General features: G+C 36.7%; 1 long non-coding RNA gene across 1 annotated transcript; it reads right to left on the reverse strand.

The window, feature by feature from the left end:
* Positions 1-13,288: 13,288 nt before the first annotated feature.
* On the reverse strand, positions 13,289-25,450 carry LOC139589608 (uncharacterized). The gene is made up of 3 exons (XR_011679080.1): positions 25,297-25,450; positions 22,813-22,889; positions 13,289-13,730 (listed from the first exon to the last, which is right to left on the reverse strand). It is a non-coding gene; the product is annotated as an uncharacterized lncRNA (long non-coding RNA).
* Positions 25,451-26,535: the final 1,085 nt, after the last annotated feature.

Genomic DNA, 26,535 nt, shown 5'->3' on the forward strand with positions numbered 1-26,535 from the left:
TAAGATGTTTTCTGCCTTCAACCCCAAGCTTACACTGTTTTAGCTCTCAATTTCAAAATATAGCAGCCATGTGAAAAGTCTCCTGGTTTCCTCTTTGGAGGGGGAAGAGCAACGAAGCAGCTATTTGAGATAACAGTCCAAAACAGTATGTCCAAAAAGCCATGTGCAGTCCCACTATTTAGAAAATCTCTGCAGGGTGTCAGAGGTCATGAGTATTTGTAGTATTTACATCTACAAGCTAGCACATGAATCATTGTATCCTAACAATTGTCAGGCTTCTCTGCCCAAATCTGGACAAAACCTGTGCACAAGAGACCCTTTCTCTCCCCTTCCAGGTGATCCTGCTGTTGTGACAGCTTCTTGCTCAGGCTGAGCAGCACTGATCCTGCCTGTAAGGCACAAAGCCATGCGTATTGCACGCATGCTTGTCTGTATGCCTTGCAGGCAGGACCAATGAATCATTTTCAACAGAATACTTTTCTATCTAATCTTGTTTGAATAATTGCTATATAATAGTAAACACTTATAATTTGACAGCTGTGTTGGATTGTGTTATACAAATACCTGTTTAGTTAGAAGAGGAGATCAATAAATAAATTGATGACTTTGTTTTCCTCATTAGAAATGGATATTTTTAAGTAATTTCAATTTCTTATGAGAAAAATGATGCAACAGAAAAATGCCTTCAAGACCACAGTCAAGATAAGAGGGTCTGAGAACTGGTCATTAAAAGTTATTAATAAAAAAAAGCAGCAACTTTCTAAAGTTAAAGCATGTTATTGCTGTTCTGAGAACCTTTATTTCAACTAGATCTGTTAAATTTTAGAATTGTCCACATAAACTTTATCCAAACTTCTGTTAGCCACCCCAAATATTAATTTTAGAAAATATTTGTTACGGAGTTATTTAGTGATAATTTATCTTAATTGGAGTGGAGGTGGGGGACTGTAAATGAGCTGGTTTAATATATTGATTTGCTGTAGTACTTCTGACTTGTGTTTTATTATTTGTTAACATATACACTCTCAATTCTTCTTCTTAGATGCACCTTTTACTGTAAATAATTTCTTCATTTATTGTGATTAACTTGTTGCCATTGTAACTAAGAGATTGGCTCAGCTATATTGTTCCTTATGCTTTGGATATTAATTTCACACAGAACTGGAAATAAGTGCTTTTGGGAATATTTAGCTAAAAATGCATGAAATCTAAGACCAGAGGTTTAAGACATTGAAATATTAGGTCTAATATTAAGAATTCAGAAAAAGGAAATGAGGTCTGACTTTGTTCCCACCAAAGAAGTGTAATTGACTTATATTTTCAGGGCTAAAGATTAAAGTGAAATGGCACTGTGACCAGATTCAAACTGCCCACTTAGTAGACTGGGGTTTGGAATAGCTGCTACATCAGCAGCCAAACAACAGGGAGGTTGGGAGCAATAGATGAGCAGTAAAAGCTCAAAAGCTGAATATTGTGGATGCAGGAAGACTGGACTTGCTGTTTAGGTGAAGTAAAGCATGGTGATGAAAGTGGTGGCATCTTAGTGGGAGACATGGCTCTACCACAAAAGCCAGACAAGGACCTGCAACTAGAACCAGAAGTGTCAGGGGGTGTTCTTTATCTTGATAAAATGACAGTGTTTTTTGGGAGATGGTAAAAATGTTACCATTTTGATATTTGAAACCATCTCTGGTTATACAGATGACTGCCTCTGCAGCAGCAGCAGAGCCAAGATCTTTATTCAACTTGGTGCAGCACTTAGACTCACACTTAACACCATTGATAGCTGCAGGATTATGCACATGATTTCATCTCAGCTTCAGTAAGGACTACAAAGACCGTAAAAGAATGTATTGATGCATCCTAAATCTATAGAAAAGTTTAGGATGGAAAAAGGCAAGGAGTATGTGTTCATTATATCTTCCATACCAGGCACAGATATGGTATTTCTTCAGTTGCCTGAGGTACCTTGTCTTGAAGATCTGAAGCTGGTTGGTTTCCTTCATGCCACTATACCACTCATACAACTCCAGAGGAAATCAGATGAACTTTTCTTGCAGGACCTCAGATGATCCCCAGCCCACATCTGTCCTCGGGGACTAATTCTCCTTTTCCACTGCTGGAAATATTTTCTCTCATCAGCTTGCATGAAAACTGAAAATAAGTCCAATTAAAGTGGACTATACCAATAAACAGAGAACACACAGCAACAGCTGAGTGATTGTGTAGGGCAAAAGAGTGTGGTAGCCACCTGACTGCAATATGCTGTACTAAATTTAGATCATATATCGTACACACAGGTGGGTGGTATGTACTGCAGTCAGCTCCCTTGGACTTGTTTGCTGTCGTATTGATTAGGTGCTCAGGTCTGAGCTGTTGTAAATTCTTTTACTTCTCAGTGCATACTGTCAAATATGCTGCCTGGGGAGCTCATAGCTACAGTTAAGTTAAAAAAAAAAATTAAATTGTTTCTTTTCTCAGTGTTCATTTATTCAGTTCTTCTTTTCCACTGCCTACTGCTTTTGGAGCAGACTCATGAGCAGAGCAATATGCATTTAAATTGTTATTGCTGCAGTGTTGTAAGAGCTGTGTCTATCAGCTGAAGTGAATCACTAACACTACCTTATGATTTAAGTTACAGTTATTTTTCATATAATTAAAAAATGTGCATGGCACAAATATATGACTGACCAGATTTACGGTCTCTCATTCATGCTGGGGAAAAAACCCACAAAACTATCATCATTCACGTTTGCATTCAATACTTTACATGACCGGCTTTCCAAATGTTATGAGTGTAAAGCAATAATCACTCCATGGCAAGATTAGTTTGGAATTTTTTCCCAGCATGTTCATAACAACAACAACAAAACCAACATTGATAAATAACTGAATAGCAGAGAGAATTTTAAGCAGTTCTGAGTGTGGCCTCCAATATTGTTTTTATATATTTTACTATTTTTCAACAACTAAGGATTTTCAACAACTGCTGCTAAGTTTTGGATGTTTGGATGTTTTTGTTATCTTTCCATGTTTTCGGAACACTTGGGGTGCACTCAGCATATATATGATTATAAGAAAATATAATACAAGTTGCAGAGTTGGTATAAGTTATTATGAGGCTATTCTTTCTACTGTTAGGTACTCCTGATTTTGCCAAACTCTCACCCTGTCACTTCAAGCTGAGTCATTGTACTTTTTAAGAAATACTTCAGATAAAACTATTCAGTTGTTTCTGAGAATAACATTACAAGAACAACTTGTTATTTGGTCAATTTTAAGTAAAATCAAGCAAAATTTTATAACTGTTGTGTTCCAGTACATAGTTCTAGAGGCTTTTCATCAAGGGCTTTATATTTTGCAAAGAAGCAGTATTTGTTTTCTATTTCTTTTGGTATTCATAAGCAGGAAATCATAAGTAAATTATAAGCATTGGAAAGATTTCTGTACTGAAAGATATAGATTTTCATATATCTACACATTCATAATGCATAATGTAAAGTCTAAATTGACTGTAGCATCTGCAGCTGATAAGAAATAGGCAGTTCTGACAGCTGTAGACTGAAACGGGTCAGAAATATGTGCCAACAACCTGGCAATAATTCTGTAATGCAGGAAGGAGAAATAAAGCTGCCATGAAGGTGGGAAGGGAGGGAGGATAGCTGGAACTGCAGAGGATGAGACACTCAATTGTAAGAAGAACCAGAGAACAGGCAGAAACAAGGTGTCTGGAAGGATGAGACTGACATTGGACCTTGCATCCCCTAGCACCACTGGCTAAGGCAGAGATTCTGTGGGCAAGCTATCAGCTATGCATGTAATTACAAAGCATCTGGGAACACATGCACCAAGGCCTGTCAGCCAAATTAAATTCTGCCATTTCCCATCTTACACCTTCCTAACTAGCAGAAGACATCATTAGACTAATGTAATGCTAATTCATAATTCTAAAAAAATATATATTTATAGATATATCTCACAACATCTTATTGACCATTAAAGAATAGTAAAGGAGCTTTTTGATTAGTTTAAAACAGAATTTTCAGGGAAATGTTTAGGACTTTTTGTCTTTGGCAATAGAAAAGACTTTATTAATTTTAATAATAAAGCTACATGAGGTACCAAGTTAGATTTAGAAGTAATATAGAGGCAGACTACATTATAAGATTTTTTTTTGTCAAATAAAACAGCTGGATCTACACTAAATAAAGAGTGGGGTATGAAATATATGTAGCAGCACTATACACACAGAAGGCCTGGGTTTCCAAAGGATTGAAGCTTCTATTTGTCTCTATTTTAGCAGAAGGTCCTATCAGCACAGCAAGCAGCCTTTCATGGCTTACAGCTGTGCACTTTAATGCCACCTAATTCTGTTCTTCTGCACAACTCTCAAATTCACAGACTATCCACCTGGCAGAAGTAAGCAAAACACTGGTTTGCAAGGGTCCTGAAATTTCTCTAAATTACAAGTGCAGTAAATTAACACAAATCTGGCAGAGAACCTGCAGTGGTTCTAAAGCTGTACTGTGTCCCACTTAGACAGGACAAATGCTTCATCCAGGAAGACCCTCTGTTAATACTTTCCTCACCACTCAAGTTAAAATGAATTCTCATTGTATGGCCATGTAGCAGACAACTAGTACAACCTCCATTGGTTAGACCAACAATTTTCTAAGAGCTCTGCATGACTTTGCCTTTTTTTTGTTTAGGCCATTATATGGGGCAGTTTAACTAGAGAAGTAGGGATGCAGTAGGTTTCGGGGTAATAAATTTTAAAAAACCCCAACAAAATATAGAAAAATGATAATAAAACTATCCGGAACAGAATCTGCCACATATGTGATCTACAATATTACAATCTTAGTGGGCAAGGTGAAGAGTTAAAGGGGAATGAGAGAATTGTAAAGCTGAAGTTCACTGGTAAAATCAAGAAAGTAATGTACTGGGAAGCTTGGTAAGGAGGTTATTTGCATAAGGAGGTTGCATATTTACAAACCTAAAGCATCCAAACAGAACTTAATTTAGAATGATCAAATTCCCTGAGGGGTCAATGAGAGATGTTTCTCCAGAAGGAACATCAGAGACCATCAAGAAAACCTTGCTCAGACCCTGTTATGTCATCTTGGCTCTTGGACTATACCAGTAAATCCATTCTCCTCTGGCTTGTTTTGCAATTAATAAAATTAAAACTTCTTTTCAGCAATTAATAAAATATCCTTTATGAAGGTATTAGAGGTGTAATTATTACATTTACAGTATTGTGCTTTGGTAGAGTCTGTTTTCCTCAAAGAGTTTTAGACAAAGTCAAATATTTGTTTTCTGTGGGATCTTGTCTGGCAACTGAAGGCAACATTTGTCTTCACATTTATATGTGAAAATTAGGCCTAAAATCACATCTGCACAGGAAGCATTATTTATTTACTAAGTAGTGAGTGTTATTAATATGCCTTCACAAACTCTGAAGCATGCTGTGGCTCTTTTTCACTTCTGAAAGGATAGGAAGGATGTGACTGGAGAGGCAAATTAAAAGTGTGTAGTGTCTTGCCCAGTTATTATGAGCTTTTCTTTTTTCCTCTGCGGATGGCAGATTTAATATTTTAGTGATGTTCTAAAGCAATAGCACTTCTTAAATTCTCCTATTGCCCTATTTCCTTTCTCACCTTTCTTACTACTTCCAGCCTTTTTCTCCTTTTCTCTACAGATTACATCACAAATCTACAACCTACCTTCTACAGCTTCAATTTAATCACAGGCCAGACAGAAGATTATTGACTTTTCTGCTGTATCACAATTCAAGATGTACACTCTAGTAAGTCTGGAAACCTTGTATCAGGTGATGGTTCCTGCCTCTAGTGATTTTATGGAACTTCCTCCTGTGGTCATTTCAATGTAGGGAAAAAGGAATTCTCTCTGATCAGCTGGTGTCTCTGCTTGAAGAAGATCTGTCAGCCAGCTTGTGTTTTACAAGTTCTGTAATTCCTTTGTGTAAGTCCCAGGCTCTGATTTTGAAAAGTTTAAATCTGTAGGTGTAGAAAATTCTGTAAAAAATTTCACAGAAGAAGAAAAAAGTCCCAAGAAAATATTGTGGAGGACAACCTCACTCTGTTGTGAATAGTTTCTTAAAGGTAAGAGAAGTCATTATGGAATTTCTGGGTTGTTTTTTTTTGTTAGTTTTGTGGGTTGTTTGTTTTTGTTTGTTTGTTTGTTTTCTCTCCTTGGAGACAATATACTACACCAATCTGCGGTACCCAGTAACATACCAAGAAAGAGTAATTCTAAAGCAAGACATAGCCAATATTACTTATTACATGAAAAAGCTGTCTGAAGAACTTCTCAGCTTTGCTTTTAGCTTTTCAAAGGCTAAGGAAGATTTGTTTATGTTGTGAATGAGTGTTTTAAGATCTCTTAAAGAATCACCAGCAAAGGCATCAGTAAAAACAGGTCCAATATAAAAGCAACAGCACAAGAAAGTTCATTGGAGGTTCACTCTCTTACTAGATGGTTAAGGCACACTGAAGAAAAGCAAACAAAATCCAGAGTCAATTCATCCAAACCAAAATAAAGGCCCACCAGCACTTAACTTCAATTTAACAGCACCTTAACTTACCAGCATTTGATTTACTCAATTTATAACTTATCACTTATGTTTAACAATTTAGCAATGGATTCATACAGGAATTACAACAGCGCGAGAGTTACTTGCAGGTCTAACTTACTTATGAACCTGAAGTAATTAAGAATATAGGAGAGCAGCATTCCTGGTACATTCACCATAGCATATGCACACTTTCATACAAACAGGTATAGAGTTTGAACAAGGTACCTGTGAAAGGTTCCCCTCAAAGGTAGTGAAATACTCATTTTTAATGTATCTGCAACTTCTCAGCAGGCAAAGGGTAGAGCCTTGAGGAATGGGGCTTTCAGACCAGGATCTGTGGCTGTTTGGCAATCTCTGAATCTAGCAAACCTGAGAGCTCCTGGCTTTGGGGGGGCCCCACTCAGAGGGGCTTTGCTGGTCCTGCCACTGCCCTCCAGGAGAGCTCAAGGGGTCTCACTTTTGACCCCTGCTAATAGGATTGCAAGAGACTGGGCTTTAGTCATAACAGTATTTCATCCTGAACACACTTCAGGCCAGCAACTTTTTTTGAAAGTTTGAGAACAAAAACGTTATCCTGCTTGCATTGTTATTCAGGAAAAAATAATCTCAAAGGCTGTTCATTAAAAAAAGAAAAAGAAACAAAAAAAAAAAAAAAAAAAAAAGAAACAAACCAAAAACCACCAAAACCAGGAGCCTGTTAGACTGCACCAGTTCCTGGGAACAGATTTCTGATAAGCTCAAGAGGAGCTCAGCCCAGGTGCTGTTCATCAAGGCTGAGGCCTAATGAGCTTTTCTGAGGTCAAAGTGCAGCTTGGAGTGGGGAGGATGCATCACTACAGTTTTGTTTCTGTCTTCACTTTTGAATAAAAATTTAGACTTTCACTGCATTTGATGTTTGATAATATTAATATGTATTTCTCTCTTATTTATAAGAAAACATAAATATTTTGTATAATAAACTGAAATTCTGCTTTTAATATGACTGTATATCAAAATTCCTCAAATAATTAAATTTATACGCGTGGGTTATGAGTTTTGAGTTTTAGTTTTTTTTACTGGTTTTAAATGAGTCAAACTTGATAATAAATTCTTGTTATTTAAATAAATAAATAAATCTTGTTAAAGTATCAGGAAAATAAGTTTATCATACATACTGATATCATAGCTATAACCACATTCCAGACAGCTCTTTCATTTTCTTCTCTCTTCAGCATTCTGAAAACCTTCACTTCTTAAGGCCTGAGGAAGAAGTTTCAATCAATCAGTCAATCAATCAATCAATCAATCAGCCAAGTGCTACTCTAGGTAAGCTAGGTATCACTTAGGGATAAATATCTTTATTTGCCCCTAGTATGATGCAGATGCTCAGAAATCACTTCTGAGTGACCCTGATTTTAATCAGGCCAAATAAAAGCTTGCTTGTTTTTTTTTTTTTTGAATGACTGATGGCATTCAAAATAAAAAGATACGGAAATCAATGCACTAACTGCCAAAGCTAGAAGAGCAGAAATGTGGTAAACAATGTTCTTTAATGTGATTTCCCCAGCTGGATCAATATGTTTGGATAAAACATTCTGCAGTAAGACAGTGTTTCATAGTGTGCTTTGTGTTATTTACCAGGTTCAGGTAAATAGGTTGATTTACTACAGCTTTGATTCCAACTAAGAATGTGGACTATGTTTAAGAAAAGAATTTCAAATTCACCTTTAAGATCCCAGTGTCACTGAAGTGAATGAAAGAATGTCAGTGCTAAAGCTATAAATGATAACAGAAAGCTTAAAAAGTCACTTTTTGGGGACTCCTCTGAGATAAAAGGGTTTTATTTAGCCAATCACCAAAACATCCTGCTTAGTTCCTGACACAATAGTGACTTTTCTTGTAAGATTCCCTTAGATAAAGAATCAGTGAAGCTTGGGCACCTTTTACTCATCTTACACATTTACCACATGCAAAAATTAACTAATTATCATTTTAAGTGGCTTTAAGTATTGAAAAGTCTAACCTCAATTAACACCTAATTTCAGACAAAACACAAATTACAATTTAAAAATGAAATTATCATAATATCCCAATTAAAAAAAAATCAAAATTCATCTGTTCTTCCCTCACAACAATGTCTTACTGTGGTCTTGGCAGGCAGTAGAAATGTGCTTGCACTTTATTAAGAAATACTTGATATAAAGAGTTCAACAAATACTTTGTTCTACCTGCCCATTTTAAATGGCATATTGCCACAAGTTTGTCTGGGCTAGACAGACAACTAAAGCTTGATGAAGTAATTATGAAAGCTTTTTTTCCACAGGTGAAGCACCTCAAAAGTCCATAAGTGTCTAGATTTTATGTAATCCAGTATTGCACTAATGATCCTGCTATAAACTCAGTCTGCAAAACTAATAAAGTGCAGGAGGCAGGCAATCCTTGCATGCTGATTAACCAGCAACTCCTGAAAACCGCTTCTCAATTCTTTGCTAGCAAAATGGAAATAATTAAATGTGAGATGTGTAGATGATGAAACAATGAATTCAGCAAAGAGCCAGAAAAGCCCCTGCCTGCATCTCCTGGGTAATTACCTGTGCTGCAGCAAAGTATTGCAAGAGCTTCCTCTGCCAGAAGGGATGTATTTCATGTTGCTGAACCACCAAGAGTGATTTCAGCTGGGACAAACTCACAAAAGAAGCATGTAGAAAGATGGAAATACTGAAAGAATATCTGTTTATCTGCTACTGCAAGTACAGTGTGAACAAAAAACCCCTAAAGGATTTTGCCTTTTGAAAAAATGTACAAAAAAATTTTTTTTAGACCAAATTCATACAGTCTATATCAGCATAAATCTCTCAAGTCTACAGGTGTTTATTAGGTTATATTAATAAATTGTCAGCACATTTAAAGGGACAGTGCTCTTTCTCTTTTGATTGCTTCCTCAAAGATAGCACCATTACCAAGATGGTGCTTACCCAGACTTTAAGTCAGCTCTCTGGCTTACTGTATTGCTGTACAGCATTTAAAAATAACAACTACAAAACCCCACAGACCACTAGGTTAAGATATTACCCTGCTTACTATGGGAAGCTTGATATGTCATTGGACATAGAATTTCACAGAGTCCGTAGGAGAACATTAGGACAGAGTTAGAAAGCATGTGAGAAGTATGTTTTACTTTGAGGACTGGCTTTATAAAGAGAGGCTGAGAATAGAACTGTCAGAAAAGTAGGCAAAGCAGTAGACACTGTGAGAGCATTATACAATGCTGATGGGAAGCCAACAAGCAGCACTTGAGGAGGGTTAGCAAGCGTGATGCTGGATGAGGTGTCTAAGGGACACATTCAGAAGTGAGGTTTCATTTTGGCCCTTTTGTTCAAACTGGAACTCAGCTTCTGCAAGAGCCTTGGGTGAGGTTTCTGAGATGTGCAAGGTTGAGAACTTAGTCTACATGTATAGGATGTAGACTTTTCCAATATTCCAGCACAGATTTTCAATTGAAAATATTCAATATATTTTAGGAATACTCTATTTTCTGAAGATCTGCTTTGAAACAGAAGCAAAACAGAACTAAATTAAAATCATAACTCTCCATTGTTTTGGGAATGAAGGGTTATTTTCTGCCAAATGTCTCTGAAAAGCAGACCTTGATGTTTATTTTTTCATTCTCAAAACACAGTGAGTTGCCACAATACATTATGTGGAGCTGTAAGTCATCTCCACAAGTCCAATTATTTATAACTATTTTTATTTTCTGTTTCAAATACAAAGTCCTTGAATGGAAGACAATGATCTACTACATAAATATTTTGGTGAGTAGCATGAGCAGTGGGAGCCATTATAAATGGGAGCCATTGTGACAGGGATAACATACCATAAATCCATTTTAAATGAATATAGATGAACAGCACGTATTCTCTTATGCTGTGGAAACTTTGTTCAGCCAGCTCAGAAAACTGGTTGTAATTCAAAAATATTTAAGGTTTTTGTTTAAAAATTTGTAACTGCCTTCATGTCAACTACTCCCAAGGCCCTTGACCTTAGGAGACTAGATACAGACACTCAAAAATAGCTAGCACAATTATTATTTGAGAAGAAGTGAGGGAAAAGCAACATGAGAGAAGTGATGTGCTGTTATTGAGACTCATGAGTGACCTCATTGTTTCCTGACATTGTCTTGACTACTAACAAAGAGCTTCTGCACGTTCCCCACAGCCTGTTGCAGCACTGGGGAGCAGCTGTGGGTGCATGGTGGGCAATGCTAGTACTGATTCACTCAATGTCATCCTGTCCTGGTTTTGGCCAGGACAAAATGTGATACAGTGAAAAATTTGAGTCCTAAGCACTTGAGTAATTTGGGAAAAGATTAGTAGCTTTTTTCCCCTTCTAATTTTTAAGCCTATGACTTCTTATTTCTGATTAAGCCTTATTATACCCAAGAATGCTCTGTTTCCTCTTCTCATCCTCCACTGAAAAGAGGTAAATGTAATTTGGGTTGCAAATATAGATTTTAGGAAAGGGTGTATATTATACATTCCTACCAGCTAGGAAACTTGCTGTGAGAATGACTCCAAAAAAGACAAACAAAAGGGTAAAAATCACTTTGGAGTTTTCATCTTCCTCATAGTACCTCTTGCCTTTAAATTACCATAAATGCCTAATTTTATAAGTTTTTAAAAATGCTTTTTAAATCTCCTTAAAACTGGGGGACTTCTACTGCCTGAGAGGCTAAATAAACTGCAAATAAAGACTTTGTTTTCAAACATCCTGTTTCTCTCTTTTGAGAGCTGCTTCATCTCCAGCTGCCGGTACTTCAAAGAGAGACAAGCATTTGAGAAATAGGCTGCAGCTGAAATCAGGGATACTTCTTGTAGTTTACATGCTGAACAAAGCATGATTTGGGGTTACAAGCACTTCAAATATCTTTCTAGTGAAGGCTAATTAATTATTGCTTTAAAACAAACAGCCTACTTAAATCTGATGAGTCCCTGTTTTATGCATTTTAAGCTCCTGTGAAGTATTTTAGTATAGAACTATGACTAGTGAATTACCTTGTTATATCTTTAGCCAATGCCTTTCCCTTTTCTCTTCTAAAAACAACACCCTGAATGCCTATTTGCTTTCATTTGAGATCATTAATGTCTGTCCCACCAAAAATGTTTAGGTTTATGTCACAAGTCTTGCTGGAAAATGAAATATTCTTGTTCTCAGTATACTATTTCCTTATTTCTTCAATATAGGAAATGAAAGGCCTGAGTGTTGCCTTTTTATCCTAGGCACTAATTTCTTATTCTCTAGCGAGGTGGGCTACATTTTTACTCTAGGAGGAGGAATGAATGGTGACCACTTAAAATGAGATTCTCAAGTGATTCTGAACAAAGAAAATATTTTTTTTCTTCCTGTTAGAAGTGGGACAGTGTTGAAATATGTCATACAACTAGGATTCTTCTTTTTTTATTTTTTCTTAGATCAATTTGTGCTGCAAATACTGGCTATTCTGAAAGCATTTAATAATATAAACAAAGAGAAATTTTCCAAATAATAACTCTGAGATTTCAATTTTTTAAATTAAGATAATTAAAATAATGACTATTGTTCCTAACATAGTATTCTTATGCATTAAAATGCTTTCTGCTTTTAAGGGAAATGTTATGACATGACTTGCTGTCATCTATGAATAGATAAAATAGTCACATAAGTCATTTTAATAGTTGTTTAATATGTTGGAAGTATTTAATTGCAGTGCCATTATTTGCCACCAATGCATTTGGAAACCCTAATCTGAGTGTTTCTAGTGATCAACATTGGAAATGAAAAACAACTGAGAATTAAAAATGAATAAAGTGATGTCTATATCTAGAACAATTATTGTAATAGGTTTAAATTTTATTATTTAGTTTTTAATGTTTCTTTTTCATCTGGACAATTACGGATTCTTAAAATCAGAGGATTTATTCCCCCTCTGTACTTTGAAAGGACAAGGTAAAAGATGAAGGCCCAAAGAAATGTTTTATCTGCAGGTGCAAGCTTTTAACTAAATGCAAGTGAAGACAGAGGGAGATTGTAAGTAGAAATGACCACACTGTAATGTAAATACTGTATGCTGACATTCATATGCAGACCTTAAAGCTGTCATGGTTGAAATCTGTGGGCAGAAAAGGAAGAGAGCTAGCATGGCAGAACTGCTGAAACTCCTGTATTCTAGACATTTTCTCCTTGGAGTTATGCTGTAATAAAGGGCAGGTGCTTGGGCTCAATGTACAGTGCATGAAAAAATTAAAAAGAGCTGATGAAATTTCCAGCCCCTAGTAGTAGGACCAGCTGCACTTAATCAATAGGGCAAAGCAGAGAATGAAGTATTTTGAATCCCACACTTTTCTAGGGATTCTTTGATTTTCTTCAGTTTTATCAATTTCCATCAGAAATCATAATCTACCATGTTTTACTGAAAATTGGCAATTTTGTTTTTACTTTGTATTTTTCCCAGGCTAGTGGAAGTAGGGCTGGGATAGACACTGCTCCTTCCAGGCTTTGTTTGGACTGTGGTTTGAGTTGCAGCGTGCACACCTGTGCTCTGCCCATCCATGTTCATTGGGAGCACATGTTCATTGGGCATCAGGTAACTGAGATGATTCATTTTGATCAGGATGAAACAAGGTTACCATGGCCCCAAGAATAACAAGTCAGTTGCAAAATCATGTAATGTTAGAATGGTTTGGGTTGGAAGGAATATGAAAGGTGATCCAGTTCCAACCCCTCTGCCACGGTCAGGGACAACTTCTAGCTAGACCAGGTTGCTCCAAGTCCCATCCAGCCTGTCCATGAAAACTTGCAGGGATAGGGCAGCCTCTCTGGGCAACCTGTTCCAGTGCCTTACCACCATCACAGTAAATTATTTTCTCCTAATCGCTAATCTAAATCTGCCATCTCTCCATTTAAAGATGTTACCCCTTAAGCCATCTCTATCCTTTACTGTGCTTGAAATAATGTCCATGATGACAGAGTAGAAATGGTATTGAGATGTATCTCTCAGATGTCCAAGCCAATCTCCTCCCTCCACGGTTTTTCAGAATCTTGTAAATTTGGGCTTTATTGGTGTGTTTTGTTGTGGTTTCTTTTCCCTATGATGCATATCATTTACATTTTCTCATACCTGAAAGAAAGAAGAAAGAGATGCTTTAAACAAGTCTGACCTTCTTGGAATCTAACAAGTTTTTCTCAACAAGTTAGATATATTCTGTCCAGCCCTTTCAAATACTTGAAACTCAGGTAATAAAGCTGAGTAATTGCAGCTGACTACCACCCAGTCAAAATGAGTATGGAGAAAGGTCTGTGCCAAAAGAGTGGCATTGTTCCTATTGATGAGGAATGTACTACACCTCTTGTAAACTTGTAGTTTACAGTCACTTAGGATATTTGGAAAAAGATTTTCAAAGAACTGCGACATTTTTATCTCCTGACAAGGAGAAGGAAGAGAACTCAAGAAACTTGCAGGGCTCTTCCTAGAGTGCTCTGGCTTTGGCCTGCAATCCAGTTAATTGCAGAGAGATTTGTTGAAAAGAAGCCATAACCCCTGGATGTTGCCTCTGCTGTGCTGGGCAACCCTGGATGTTGCCTCTACTGTGCTGGCTTCCAATGGATGTGCTGGCACATCCATTGGAAGCCAGTCTGACATGGATTGCCCTTGCTTTTTATGATATTTGCTCTCATAAAGGGCATAGAGCACAGAATGGGTGTTCATGCTCTCTTAAGTAGGATTAACCACAACATTGATAAATTTTATTTATAGATAGACTTTCTTATTTACATTTTACTCGTGGTCCATGGCAGCAGCAGGTATTTACTACATCAGACACAGACAAATATTCAGGCAGACAGAGTTTGCTCCCATTTCTGACACATATTGTATTTCGGAGGGGAAGAGAGGAGGGACTTTACAGATTATTTTTAAGAGGAATTAACATGCTTGCATATTTCCAAACCCAGGATTTTGTCTCATTTTACCATTTCTGATATCAAATTCAATCCCAGAAATTAAAAATGCATTAAACTGTAACAATTTTAAGTATCGATAAGTTGATGCCACAGTTTCTTCAAAAATCTAAATAAACACTTTTCATACCTTGATACATGATGTTGTAGTGTTTTCAAGATGTTTTGTGTATTTAAAGAGGAATTATTTTAAAATATTGCTTCACCTTTTTAAAACCTAGCATATGATTTCCATTTAACTATTAAAAGATTCTCAGAGTTTTCCAAAATACTGTCATTGCCAAAAGACACTTCTCCCAACTTTTCCCCCAGTATTGACACAGCTGTGTTAATGAAGCTACTGGAGTTACCATGTAATTAAACACTGCATATACATCTGGGATTTTTCCAATTTCTTCAGTTGTGCTATATAAGATGCTACTTTGGCTGAATTTAGTAATTAGTTGAAAAGATGGTCCTTTCTCCTTTTTTGCTTTTCAAGTAGATTTGACATTCTTGGAAACTTAACTTTTTTTTATTTCTTCTTTAATTGTGTTTAATTGTGTTTACTGACACTGTTTCCAGTAGGTAATAAAGATACCTGCGTACTATGGCATCTTTTTCTGGCTGTCATGTATAAAGAGAGATGCCATGTTCAGGATGATGTAAAGGCAATGCTAAGAATAATTTTTTTCTGTATTATTACCATTAAATAAATACGGAAATTTAAAAAATATATATACATATATCTTGTCATGACAATAAATCACAGGGCCTGAACAGTGTGTAATTCACTTCACACCATGCCAGATTGACTTCTAAACAAGTAATTTATTTTGTGTCTTTCAGAACAGACTCAGCAATGCCCTTATAGGTCATTTTATACATGCAAAGATCTCCTAGGTCAGCTGAAAGCCTAAAATACTTACTCTACAGTGCTAAATCCAAAATAAACTGTTCCTAGCTAAGTGGTTACAGCTCAAATGGGGACCTCTGGTTTAGATTCTGGTAATGCTGTCTGTTTAATCAGTGTTCTTCTGCTGGTAAAATTTCAGTTAAAGAACCTTTATCTCTGGGATGAAGGAGAGGAAAAACCATCAAGACTGCAACATCTTTGCCTAAAATAAATACAGATGTGTCAAACACAAAGTATGTCTTGAATAAGTAGAGGAACACGTACGTCATTCCCTTAGCCCTATCCTCACTACGTCCCTTTCAGCTGAGGGAAACGCCTATGATTTTAAGGAATGCTGAAAGTACTCACTTTGATTATTCTGATCCCTCTAAAAAAATACAGTTAGAGGGAGCTTGAAAGTAAAGAATTCTGCCACAAGATACTCTTTAGTTTATGAAAATGTGTTTTGCTGAATTACTGTTACTATGGAGATAGGGGTGGCCTGAAGACAAATCTCCTCTTGAATTTTAAAAGTTGACATTTTACTGCTTTAGCAGCTCCTGGGTGCCTTAGGATATATAGTACTGTACAGAGTCTTCTTACAAAAGGCCTTTTGTGTGGTGCAGAGTCAAGGTAAGCATGAAAGAGCCTCTGCTTGTTTTTGGGCTCTGTGGCTGTGGAAGATGGAGATTAGGTGTACAAATCTCAAGGCAATTAGAGATGGAAAATCTGCCAGACTGCTTCCTAGAGGTTTTCAGATTTGGGGTGGAGGTTGAGTTTGACTTTAGATAACTCAAGTATTGAGGTTCCAATCTCTGGACACCACATTCTGTAAAACTCATTTGGCAGGAATTCTTCCCAGACCATTCAACCTAGTATTTTCCCCATCAGTTTCAGAATGCACACAGATTGAAGCTCTATTACTGTTAAATAAAAACAAAAATCTTATTTCTTCATATGCGTATCCTTCAACTACTAGGAAGCACTTCTCTCACATTGAAATCCATCTATCAAAATGTTACATCTTTCAAACCGCTCCAGATACAACTTTTAATATCTTTCTTTTTATAGAGGAGGGTCCACTCTCATCCAATCATAAAAAGCCTGCAGAGGTAGGGATGTTAACATTCCAGTTTCTGATGAAAATTCCCAAACAAGGATGAGGAACTCCAGCTGGAGACACTGCACAACCATGAGTTTAAGACTGATAGAATTACAGTGTTATACATCAAAGTTTAATATGTCATTCCCTCTTCTTACTTCATGCAGCTCATTGCTGAATCAGAATTGAAAGAGATTCAAGCATATGAGTTTTGTATATGAGATTTTGAATTTAAAAAAACTTTCAATACAATGTTTATATTAGTGCCCATGTCATCCTCTGCTGTCTCTGTCTCTATATCTTCCTTCCAGAAAGAATTACCCAATCTTCTCAGAGTGTTCTCAATGTGCACTGCCTGATAAGCAGTTCTTGCATTCACAGACTCCTGAATATGAGTGGTACAGAAGTCTGCCAGCTTTCTCTTCATGGGGGTAGCAGGTCTCACGGCAGATATATCACGTTCCTGTGTCTATCAGCTGCTGAGCTATCATTGATACCTGTAAGCATTTCTGTTTGATTGGCAGTGGTATGCCCACATCTGGAGGTTTTCTCATGTAGTCTCAGAAGCAACACCTGATTATGTACAATTAATGCTGGGTCTGAAACCCTGAGTCATTGTGGCTGAACTACCTTATTTCTATAAAGTATGTAGGAATATATGATTTTAATATGTTTTCTTTTCACACTACTTCTCTTCCTTTCCCATGTTCAAAATTATTTGAAAACTAAAACAAGCACTAAACTAAAAAACTGAACTAAAATTGTATTAATTACAGCCTACACAGAAGAGTATGCTTCTTACATGCTTCCCAATTCACTGCCTCAGCCCACTTACTGACACTTCCCCCACGACAATCAAGCTTGTGCTTCAGCTTTTTAGCTTCCTGTCACAAAGTGTGTGTGGAAAGATGACTTGCAGATAGGACTCCCCCTGAGAGCAGGCAGTCTGCACAGCCTCCTTGCTCTGCTGGCTTTAAAAAGGAAAAGGTGCTTGCAAGCAAAACCATTCCTTGGCTCCTAGGAAAGCACTGCTGCATTAACGTCAAGAAAATGGCATCTCTTTGAATAAGAACGCAAGGGCAGATGCACTGGGTCACACCACACCTCCACCTAACTCAGCATCCAACTGTGTCCAAAAATGGAGATGAGGGAAGACTGAAAAGTGCAGCATTCAAAAATTGCTTAACTATTGCCCTGAAAAGCTTGGTCTGACTCTGCAGCTGACCTTGCTTTGAGAAGCTGGCAGAAGCAACCTCCAGAAGGCCCTTTTAACCTAAATTATTAAGGACTCCAATCAATGCAGCTTTTTCTACCATTAAACTGACCATAGCCTCTTAAAATTTAGAGCTCCTGCTATAGCTTTAGGAAGTACCACCTCTTGTACTTCACTGGAAGAATAAATCCCCATTCTATTACACACTTTTATACAGTACAATACTACAGCTTTATTTCAGTTTTGTGTACTGAACACTAAAATTTTATTAGTTAGAACTAAATATAAAATTCAGCACTGTTACAAGGGTGATGATGCATAGAAGAAAAATGACACTTCTTATATGAGGTATTGTTTTAAACAGTTAAATAGCTTTGTTAGAATTTTTTTCCAATCACACTGCTACAAAGAAAGGTTAATAAGGCACAAGTCAAAAAATTTGTATTTTACTGCTCGCTCTGTAATATAAAATGCTGAATTCAATCTGTGTGAATCAAATCTCTGTTCTTGAGATCTGTCACATCCACCTTTTTAGGCATGGGTTTGGCACAGTTATGGAGAATGAAGCTCAAAAGTAAAATGTCTTTATTCTTATCAAATATATATTTACTGTCTTTGTCATAGAAATATGGAATCACCAACAACTGGTGACCAGAATACAAAATTTGAAAAGCCACTGCTGCATTTTCCATTCCACAGACATCTTTTGATGTATCTTGAAATTAGTACAGTGAATTTCTTCAACAAAAATAAAACTAATTTTCTTGTTTCCTGAAATGATGAGCAAATGATAAAATGGTGCAGTTTCTGGAAGATTTTATCCAGGTAAAAGAGCCTGATAAAAAGCTGATGATGGAGAGGTTGTGTCTGTAACCACTGGGAATCAGAACTCGCCCGGCAAGAGTCAGGCTTTGGTCAGGTATTTCAGGTGGCTTTGCAGAGAGCTCTTCAAAGGTACACAGCATTTAAACAGCTGAACAGGCTGTGCTGGTTAAAAGGGGAGAGGGGCAGAAGGCCAGTATGGTGTAGAAGGCCAGAGCCAATGGTTGCGTCGCCCACGGTGAACAGTTCTTCAACTGGCTGTGCACAGAATGTGTCCCACTACCTTTGCTTGGCCAACTGGGATCAGGGCTGCTGCTCCCATTAACCCTTCCTGGGAGCTGGCTGTGGACTTAATGCTTCTGTAATACTAGAAATATCACTTGAAGAGGCAGTGGGAAAAAAAATGCAGCAAATATTATCTTCTTCCACTGTAGAAGATCTATAAATGAGAGTTTAAAACAAGCTTTTCTTCAAGACCTTCATCTTTCTCTATGAACAGAAGTGACTCATAAATAAATATTCTTATCTGCTTTGAATTGCTTAGTCAAGGTTCATCCTTTGAACTTCTTACTCAAATTCAGGTAAATTAACTCTCAAGGCAAATCAAACTGAACACTTTGTAGACAACAAAAAATTGTGTGAAAAACACTTCATCAGTGAAAACAAAATATTTGCAGGGTGTGAGAGGAAGGGGGGAGTGAAATGGCCTTGACCCACATGAATATTGATTATTCCTTGTTTGTCTAAAAACTAAAAAATTAAGCACAGTCATTTTTTGGAGATCTGGTCCTTAACCTGAAAGGAGATCTTACAATAACAGTTGCTTTTAAGCAGTTAAAAGGAATCATATTCTGAAGACTGTGAATTAAAAAGAGGATATGGGTTTGGAAGGGTTTTTTTGTTCATTTGGGGTTTTTCTTTAATACATTCAGTATATAACTGTGTTCTGTTTCCAGTTGCCTACCTTGGGACCTCTGAATTTTTCTGTTGGAAGATTTGAGGAGGGTCATCACATATTCAATACAAATATAATTTTAACATCATCTTCCCTTAGATTCCCCTGGTACAAAAAGAGTTTATTGTCTTTGAATAATTTGCTTGCACAATTTATGAGGCAAGAGAAAAGAAGGACCATGTTTGCATGGTGAAGATCTCCAAGGCAGCAATATCAAAGTCATATTCACCTCTTGATACATGAATAAAATCCAAGGTACTTCCACCTTTCATCAAAAGTCCTTCTATCACTTGTTTGCCAATCAGATTTACTTGTATTATTTAGGGATTTTATTTTAATATTTCAGTGTTTTCAGGAAAACACTGGATTTGTAAAGAATTGGAATAACTTAATCACATTTTTTTAATAAATTAATTTTCAAAAGTATTTTGCCTGGCCCTAGGTATTAGTAACACAACTTGATCAATTTCATGTTAATAAAAGCTGTATTTCAACTGATCATAAGCTACAGGCAGAATTTGTCTGTGAACTTTTACTCTATTTTGTCTTGTAAAAATTGAATGCTGAAATACTAATGACTTCTGGGAAACCTTTGTGCAGCAACTGGCAATGCTAAAGAGAAAAAAAAACATGTAACAAATGTTGACCTCAGGACTGTCTTTTGAATTGTGTTTTCATTAACTTTAGGTACCAGGAGATTATGGCACTGCTGAGAGGAAGAACCTCTGTTACCATTACATCAAATCATGGTCAAAAAACTGTACAAAAGCAGACTTTTGTACAGAAGACTCTTGTCTTTCTCTTGTTCACTTCTGTCTTTGTGAGCACTTTCTTTTTACTCCTTGTTTTTTTCTCTTGAGGTTAGAAGACAGCTTTTTTATTCCTTTGGTAAAATAAGGTTTTGGAGCTGCTCTTTCATCTGAAATATCATTATATCTGACATTTCAGCAACAAGTAGAAGGTTTGTGACTATTTGTAAATACAGAATCAAGGACTTAGGCATGAAATTTTTGCTCCAAATTGTGACTCAGTTATTTATTATTCACAACATTGTGTCTCAAATGTATGTGTCCCCCATTTGGGATATCATGCTGGTCTGTGAGTCATTAGGTGACTTTTGAAATTCTGAGTCTTGTTCAAAGCCCAGAAAAATAAATGAGGAAACTTTCTGTTTATTTCCAATCCATAAAGTGTGGAGAGAAAGCTGAAGCTTTGCTAAAGAGGTGAAACCCTCCCACTTTTGGGAGGGTGGCAAAACAGTGGCAAAACTCTCTCAAACTCCTGTGGATCCAGGATTTTCTTCAGACCTTAAACCCGTGCTTAGAGATGGTTGAATTTCCTCACCTATACCTTGTGATTGTACCCAGGTGTCAGTCACATTACTCACCTCTCCATTATCAAGATACCAGTGTTTTTGCATCAGAGACTGCAGCTTCATCAAAACCAAAATGTGTTAAACACTTGGAATTTTTTCCTGAAAAGTGTTCTCTAGTTTTGAGAATGCTTTGGCTATCTTGATTTCAGATGAAAAAACTGTTATTTCTTTTGAATTTAAGACTCAATTTGGTCTTTTCATAAATAACTTTACAATCTTAGTTTTAAAATTTAATCCTAATTTCCATTTTTAGTCTTATTTTAAATATCATCTATATGACAATGCCTTACTGTTGTCAACAGCAAGCACACTGGTGCTTTCCAATTGCTTAGTTTATTTACTGTTCCTGGAAATATTAAGGTGTTGATAACTTCAGCGTGGAGGACAGAAATTCTGTTGGACAGAAATTCCATTTTCAGGCCAGTGCTAGTTTGTGCAAACAAGTTTGCAATGAGATCCAAGGAGAAGACTCAAATGTCCCAGGACAGGAGGGAAAACCAGACTGCATTTGCATGTTTTGAGCTGCTGTTTTTGTCACACCTCAGTATATACGAGGTGTATATCTATCATAGCTCAGTATAATCCGGTGAGTGTGTGATGAAGTGCCCTGAGAGCACAAAGGGACCACGAGCAGAGCCCCTCCCCAGCCTGCCCCTGGCCCACTGCCCCTTCTCCCAGTCCCCACCAGTCCATGCCCCTGTGCTGTCACACAGGGACAGTGTCCCTGCCCTGCCCTGCCCAGCCATGGGACCCTGCGTGCTGCAGTCCCCTCAGCACTGACATAAAACACAAGGCAGGGAAAGCTGGGAGAAACTTCATGGGAGAGAGAATGGAAATAGATAAAAAATACATATACCTGACTGCTCCCATTTGAAGGAGAGGGGGGAGCAAGAGAGAGAAATCATGAAGGCTGCACTAGCAGCCAGCCAGGTTTATTGAGGACAAATAAATGAGGACACTAGGACACTGATGAATTCACGCTACCAACACCACTCAGTCTATATAATTATATAATTGTGACTTTGATAAGTAAATAATCAACACTGCAATGTAGATTTTTATGGACCACAGTGTCCAAAGATATATCACCCAGCACAATATGATTTCCTGGCACTTCTTCTTAGACTTCAAGCAATTTTAATTAAAAAAAAAACACATTATTTTAATGTTCTTGTAAAACTTGAATATCCAAATAGTGGAAGTGATTATTGCCCATTTTATTTCAAAGTGATTTCAAAGTCATGCCTTCTGCCCGTGCATTTCAATACAACTTATGGCCCAATCTTTATGTGAAACACAGAGGCAATAATTGTCTTAGTTATATATATAAAGATATATATATATAGTTATATATATATTTTTATATATTATATATATAAATATATATATTATATTATATTATATTATATTATATTATATTATATTATATTATTTATTATATTATATAAATATATATTTTTATATATAGATATATATAATATATATATTTATATATATATAAATATATATATCTATATATAAATAGTTATCCTGTTTTTTAATTGGTGGGGAGAGAGTATAAGAGTTGCCTTATTATAGTTAAAAGTTACTGACTAACATGGCAGAAATGGCATGAATTAAGGGCATTGTGCATGAAGCTGAGAGAACACACCAATTCAGAAATTATGGAACCTATTCAAGGCTTTGTTTTTCAAAAAGGACAAAATATTATGTTTGATTTTAGATACTCAGCATTTCTAGCACAATTATATGAAGCTCAGAGTTCATTTGTTCACCAAGTCAGAATAAAAATGTGACAGAAAAGGGAACAATGCCTCTCAAACTCTGGCAGCAGAGATTGTAGTTACTTTAAAGCCTAACTGTCATCTCACTGTTATTTGCTGCAAAATGTCAAAGACTCACCACACAGAAAACATGACATCAAACACCAGAGAGCAAAGTTTTCACATGGCCTCAGCAAGATGCACAGGGAAGAGAATCTGAAATATAAAATAAAAATGTCTGAATTACAGTAAACCTTGGGTAGCTTGCATCACATGCAAAATATTTGAAAGTGAGGAACACATTTTAAACAGCTATAACTAAAATTGTCTGCCTCTTCCCACTTTAAACTTCCCAAAAATTTCATCTGTCAAGCTGAAAGTCCATTTGTCCAAAGAGGACAAAAAAGTTACCATGCTAAGATGAATGCCTTAACATGCTGACTTTTAAGACTACTCTTAGGGGAAAATATATGTCCCCCTTCATTTAAAAAGCAAACAAATAAACAAAACCAAGGAAACACTGACCCAGTTTGTGCACATCCTTAGCAAACTGTGGTAAAAAGTTAAGGTTTGGCAGGAAGATAGAATTTAGGAAATGAGAGATGCTTTATGGATTCTTACGGAAAATTCATTTCAGTTTAACAGGGTGATGAGAATTTTAAAAGTGGAGTTTATTAATATTTTTTGACAGCATTTTTGTAGTAGTCCAAGGATGTAAACAGCATTTTGCAATGCACAAGGAAATTGAGCCTAGAATTTTGATTCAAGCTACAGCCTAAAAGAAGTTGCTTTTTATGTAATGCAGCATTTTAGGATAGAGGTTTTCAATTGCATTATTTCATGTTCTAGTTATCTTACCAGATACTACAGTACTGTATAACAATTTGTCTTCATTGATTGTGCCTTTTGATGCAGCTCAAATTTATAGTAAATTATCATGGTGCAATGCAGAGAACAATTACACATGACCCTTAGAATCTTGATATGGAAAAGTAGAGTAAACTCTTTCTACTGACTTTGCCTGTCAATGGAGTATTGTTCTCTAACACATACTTGGGAGTGTTTTCTTCAGGTTTTTTTTTTTCCTTTTTTATACCATTTATGATGTAGTTTTAAAAACCTGAGTCACTTCTAGCCCCCAAATTATTTGTCTGAAAGTCTCCCCAGTTTGATTCACCACTTTTGAAGGTGGTCTTCCTGGTTTGGAGTCCACCAGACAGCAGTCATACTTAAACCAAAATCACAGTCTTCAGTTTTGGAAGAAACACTATCCAGCACATTTTTACTCGTGGTATGAGATCTCAGCTTTAATGAGTTCAATTAAAAAGCACCCATTGATTTGGAGGGAATATGGGATTCACTTCTTTTGTGCAACTATCAGCTGAGTTAAGAAAATGTTCTGTTGTGATGACTGAACTTCTTTATCCAAAGTGCAGCTCTCTGCCTTCAGTACACCCAGAAAAAAAGGCACTGACCTCTGTACTTTTACCATTGCATATTCACGTCATTACAGTACCTCTTATATTTTTAACAAAATAATTATTCCAAGAGATTAATTTTTAAAAACAAAGACTACAGAGTAAAGATGATTTTATTATAAACTCTCTTATATATTACTAAGTGTTTTCTTCATTTTTGCCCTGGCATTTGGCCATGCTGATTCCCCTGCCACAAAATATTGTCTCTGCCTATTTTCTGATCACAGGCATACCTGGGCCCCAGGATTGCAAATGTCGATGCAGGAAATTTGTTCCTGTAATTTTAGTGGAGCTTCTTGCATTGTGCAAGTACTAATGTGTGTATAATTTTTGTGGTTGTTGTTTCTTAGAGAACTGAGGTGTGTATCGCTAAAGTTTTCAAGAGAAACTTCAATAATTAAACTTATTCATTTCTTGGTCCTTAAAAGTTAAATCTTTCTGCAGTAATTTTTATCAGCCTTTCTAATATTGTTAATATTGTGGGATTTTTTTATTGCCTGAAAATTATTTTATTTAGTTATTTAGGTTGTTTGGGGTTTTTTTGAAATCTAGTAAAATGTGGTGAAGGTCATGTAGTAAGTGACCTGTAGGTTTGTGACTGAGCTGCATGTCACACGTAGGAAAGGCGTGAGAAGGGCAAAGTAATAGTGAATTTGAGAAATCCCACAAGGAGAGGCAGAAAAAGTGATTGATGTAAGCTGTTGCTTCTTGAATTCTGAAATGGTCCATTTGTGTACCCTGAAGCATTAAAATGAGGTAAAGGGATATTTGGAAAGTTCACATAACTTATTTAAAACTAAAAATAGCAGGTAGTGGTAGAAATTAACCATTTCCTTTCATAGGCACACCAAGCAAGTGACTTCTTTACAGAAATAAATGTGCAGCTTTGAAGAGAAAATAAGAAATTGATGCTAATCTCCAATTCAGTAATGCCAGAGTTCAGATATGCATAGAGTTACTAACCAACTGATTTTCTGAAATGAAGCAGTGGATGAATTTCAGAGGTATTTATTTTCAAATTGAGTTGTCAGTTCACTGCCAATTCATAAAACCAACTCTGCTGTGATATCAACTCATCACAAAATAAGCTGACAGACTGTACCATATTTTTATAGTGAATCATTTAAACTATGAATCATTAATACCTTTACACAGGTGCTGAAAATACTGAAAACCTGCTGTCATGCTAGACAAGCCTGCCACATGCTTTCCACAAGTGATGGGCTCTTCTTTGCAAAACAGATCAGTTTTTAATCCTATTAGGAAGAAAGAAAGATCAAGGAAGGAAAACAAAAAATAAAAGGGCTTTGTTCTTCATCCCTTCTTTTTCCCCTTTTTTCCCCTCCATTTTTAATGATATTATTTTGCCCATTCCAAATGGAAAGCTGAAAAAAAAAATTTGTTTCTATGTTGCATTTGTTCCTGCTTTTGTTCCATAGACAGACAGATCTAATCCATGTTGTTCCAAATGGTGCAAGTCGTGACACTATTAATAAGTTACAGTTCTCATTCTGAATTACCCCTAGAATGTCATTCTGTTGATGTATGCATTTGCAGATGATTTGTTGTATCCACCAAAATAATCCAAGGAATGTGGGTGTTAGTACAAAAAGCAGCAGCAAATTATAGGCTAGCCTTGTGCCTTCAGCAAAACATGCAGCAAGCCTATTATGGGGCAGTCTGCAGATTGCTTTATTCCCTGCCTTAAATAAGACTAGAGAAACAGATTGCAAATGAAAATTAAAATACCCACCTGTACTGTTCTGAAAAAGTTGAGGGCTGGGCCTGGTTAGCATGCAGTGCATTAAATTGCTGGTGATGTTCTGGGAATGAGGGATTCCATGTCAACATATCTGTAAAACGAGTTAATGAGCCAGGGGTCAGGATGTAGCCATTTCACACATGATTAGGCAGGCTGTCCTTGTAAAGGAGCGCTCACCCCATCCCTGGGGACTGTTCTGCCTGCCCGTTTCCATGGAGGTGTGTAGGTCACAAGAGGAAATGCTTTAGGCCCCTCTTATATGGGGTTATGGTTATGGTTAAACTCTGTGATAAGACTGGCAGCCTTCACCCTTAGGCACTTAGCTCTCAGGTGCTTTGGCATCTGGCAAAACACTCCTACAGTCCCCATGCATTGCTGAAGAGTTATTTGCTACAGCAGGTCCCTCAGTAAAGCTGTAACAGAGAGGGACAATGCCAAAGGTGGAGAATCACAACACTCCCCTCAAGAATGACCCTAGTGGGGATTCACAGCCCCAAATCTTGGTTGGATCCAGGTGCCTATGCCAAAATACAAAGTAAGATGTGGGATTGCCCTCTCTCCTTCTGCACAGCTGTCACCGTGATATTTTCTGAAAAATCCCTTCACTAGGATTTCTTCTCTT

The sequence above is a fragment of the Agelaius tricolor genome, unplaced genomic scaffold, assembly GCF_023055355.1.
Source record: "Agelaius tricolor isolate 1412-34295 unplaced genomic scaffold, bAgeTri1.0.p SCAF_1, whole genome shotgun sequence".
Classification (NCBI taxonomy): Eukaryota; Metazoa; Chordata; class Aves; order Passeriformes; family Icteridae; genus Agelaius; species Agelaius tricolor.